This window comes from Saccostrea cucullata, unplaced genomic scaffold (genome assembly GCF_032062105.1).
Source record: "Saccostrea cucullata isolate Sc308-1 unplaced genomic scaffold, CSIRO_AGI_Scuc_v1 ctg21640, whole genome shotgun sequence".
NCBI lineage: Eukaryota > Metazoa > Mollusca > Bivalvia > Ostreida > Ostreidae > Saccostrea > Saccostrea cuccullata.
Window position 1 is genome coordinate 2,582 of NW_026935269.1, and position 3,830 is coordinate 6,411.

Consider the following 3,830-nt stretch of genomic DNA (forward strand, 5'->3'; position numbering starts at 1 on the left):
GGAGGGAATCCCGAGGATCACATACACTACCGACATGATACATCAAGACAGAAAATGACCACCTTTCACATGAACACCACGAAACGCACTTTTAAGGGCCGAATAAATTATTCGAAAAATACCAAACGTGCAGACGTATAAGAAACCTAACAAAAATTAACACCAGGCCACCATCCTACACTTCCAAAAGTACACATATATAGCAAATCATATAAATACACAATTACATGTACATGTAAAATACATACATAAATTTATGAATACATACAAACATTTCTTATAAGATCAATCTGATACATTTTCTTAACTTACCTTTCTCCTATGGCCAAGTCAACTACACATTGTTTTACCAATTTCCACCCTCTGTAACCCCCCCCCCCCCCCAATCTCTACAAAAGACCCAAATCACCTCTAACCCTAAGTCCACAGATAAATAATTCAAATTTTTGCTAATTTTTCTCTCGAAATGTCTTCAATATTCAAATAAATTGCTAAAAATAACTTTTCATGACTTTCACTTCACTTTACTTATTAAAAAATGGGGTCTCTATAGGGAAAAGATACCAATTAATTTCCCATAGAACTCTATACAAACCTTTTGCCCTCCAAGAATTTACTAATTCCCGTTCAAACAAATCACTGGTATTATTTGAAAATTTGTTCTAAGCATTATTAAAAACACGAAAAAAAATAACCGTTCCGCGGCGTTTATAGGTCAAATTTGCAGTTATTTAGAACTTACAGAGATCGGCAGTAAATGACACCCTGCCAAAAATATCAATCCCCACTCCTACAATCTCCCCTGGTATTTCTAGAATTTTTGTAATATTCTCACATTCCATCATTTATTTCAAACATTAATATTTTTACTTTAAAATGAAAATATTTACATACCTCAATTCAGCCAATCAGGTAAAGCCTACCCATTTATTACTCTTCTTCATCTTGTTCAACCAGGAAATGATGTCAAAATCTGGGTCTTTGGTGCTCTTTTTCCTATTCAAGAATGGACTTTGGATGCTCAAAACAGTAAATGGTCGGTCGTTTATGTAAAGCTTTGTGTGCTTTACATAAACACAGAAGCATCCTGACAGGTATTTAGGCACATAATTCTCTTTTAGGTAGAATTTTTTTGTATGCAAACAACAAAATAAAATAAAAAAAAGGTGACTTCCAGGTATAAAGACTTTTTCTCCCTACGTAGCTTTTAATAGCTACCAAGTATTTAAAGGCACCAAAGTGCTATTTTACTTTTTAATTTTGCATTTTGGAACCAAAAACAAACGGCGAACATAAAAATCCATTTTTTTTCATAGGTCAACAAAAAAACAAAATTTTTTGGCAAAAAATGATTACTTTGAATCGGAAATTTTAAATTTTTTTGAAAATTTAATATGCGATGTAATATTTTTTGGCCAAATTTTGTCATATTATATACGTGACTTTTCAAAAATTTTTTGCTCACCATGTTGCGCCGTTCCTGCATTTGGCCACAAAATGCAAATAAAGCAGAAAATGGGAAAAAAAGCTACTTTGGGGACTTTAAAAACCTAGGTAGCTATTAATGCTGTGGTAAAATTTTTGGACTGGTGTTTCATGTAATATGAAAATAAAAAATGAGATGAATTTTTTGAAGTATGCAATTTTGTAGGGGAGCAAGATAAGATAAATACTGTTTTGTTATTGTTATTATAAACAATAGTTTTTTTTTTAATTCACTTATACTGATGTACCTAATGTAATAAATCTTTTTTTTAAAAAGAAAAAAATAGGTTTAAATGTTGTTAGTTAGCAGTAAAAAGGGGACATACAGAAAACCATTTGTAACAAATTTTTGAGTGTGCTGAAAAAGGGGAAAACGGGAGCCCCTTTTTTCCTCAAAAGTATGTACAAATCGAAAATAAAAGGAAAGGAAAAGTTTTATAAGTGGTTTTAGGGTTTTCAGTATATGTAATGTTCAAAATTATTACCCTGATTAATTTTTCAGAAAACTTTTTTTAGGACAGTAAATGTTATAGAAAAATGATAAAGGTTGGACGCATTGATGTTTGAGCCAGACACAAAAAACAACATTATTAAAGCACCCAGAAAGGGTAAGAGTTGAAGTTATATATCTGGGGGCCTTAGGAATTTCAAAGATTTTCTACCAATGAATGTAATTTGGAAATTTTAAAGCAACCCACCTCTTTTTTTTTTTAACTTTAGCTGATTGAAAAATCTAAAAAAAAAAAAAAACAGAAACATCCATGCTTCTTAATTCAATTTAATGTATTATCTGATTCTAGGTGTGACACGAATATTGTCAACAAAACAGGGCAGACAGCACAAGACATTGCTCTCTTTTGGGACCAGGACAAGACGGCTAGATTAATAGAATCCCACATGAAGAAGGAAAATCCAGACCAACAGCTCCGGAACTTCTTCTCTCTGAACCTTCTGGACAGAGCTTCAGAGAAAAGAAAAGACAAAAACTGGATACAGTCAAAGCTCAGTGATGAAACCTCACAGTTTTTATTATTGTCAGATCTTAAACCATTTGTTGTACCCATAAAAGATAAGTCTTCCAAATGGCGATACGATAAGCTGGGTTGACCACAACCAAATTTCTTCTCACTTAGCTTCAGATCCTGTGATAATTTTCTTGGGTGTAGATCGAACATCTTCTATAGCTTTATTTGCTGTTGATGTCTCAGGAATGATGATGGTAAATTTCAAGCCTTGCAGCTGAGAGTTCATTTTTGGTGCCATTTCCTGGAAGTCTCCAGATGGGGCCTCTGATGCCGGTATCTTCGCTGAGGCTCGGTCCATGATGGACTGGTTGGATCGGTACAAATTCTGTGCCACTTGTGGATCTCAGACAGACATCACAGAGGGAGGTCACAAAAGAGTGTGTAGGGACAAAGACTGCAAGTCCAACAAAGGTAGTTTATCTGAATTATACACTCATTATAGGAATCATACACTTTACAAATGTAAAAACAAAAAAATGAAACTTGCATCTTTTTATCATATAATTTTAGTCAACTTTGATTCAGTGTTTGATGAAAATCATTGAAGAAAAGGTATATTGATGGGTTTAAATTGAATCTCCATTTAATTCTTTTGCCTATACATGTTGTCAGATAGTAATTTACTGCATATGCATGTACTTTAAACTAGCTTTTAATCAGGGTAATTTGAATTGAATGATGTCAAATTCATCCATAATAGTTATTCAACACAAATGCACAGTTCAGATACTTAAGTAATATAAAAATATATGATTCTCATTGATATGCATTGAAAAATATTCTAAAGTAAAAGACTATCATCTCAAAAATTTATATGGCAAGCAAACAGAAGTTGATTTTCAGTATTTCATGAATGACTTTGGGGTACATATACTTATATTTTATTTATTGCATTTTTTAAATAAAACTTTTGTGTTTTTCCATTGTAGGAAACCACAATACAGCTTACCCCCGAACAGATCCATTCGGTCATCATGCTTGTGATATCAGCTGATGGGAAGAGGTGCCTTCTGGGAAGAAAGAAACAGTTTCCTCCCAAAATGTGGTCTTGTCTGGCAGGCTTCATGGAGCCAGGTATCGTATATTACCCAACACATGAACAATCATGTATATTTAATTGTTGACATGTGATACATGACAATATTTGTTGTAATATTTTAATTTGTCTGATAGGTGTATAATCCAACATGAAGCAAAAAAAAAAAAAAAAAAAGTTTGTAGAAGCATACTGCAAATGAAGATTTTAATATTTATTTGTTTTAAAATTTTCTAAATATTATTTACAAAAAAATTTTTTTCTTTACTTTTAATTTAAAATTT

At 32.3% G+C, this 3,830-nt stretch overlaps 1 pseudogene; it reads left to right on the forward strand.

The window, feature by feature from the left end:
- The first annotated feature begins 2,285 nt into the window (after nucleotides 1-2,285).
- Nucleotides 2,286-3,580, forward strand: LOC134242342 (NAD-capped RNA hydrolase NUDT12-like; annotated as a pseudogene).
- Nucleotides 3,581-3,830: the final 250 nt, after the last annotated feature.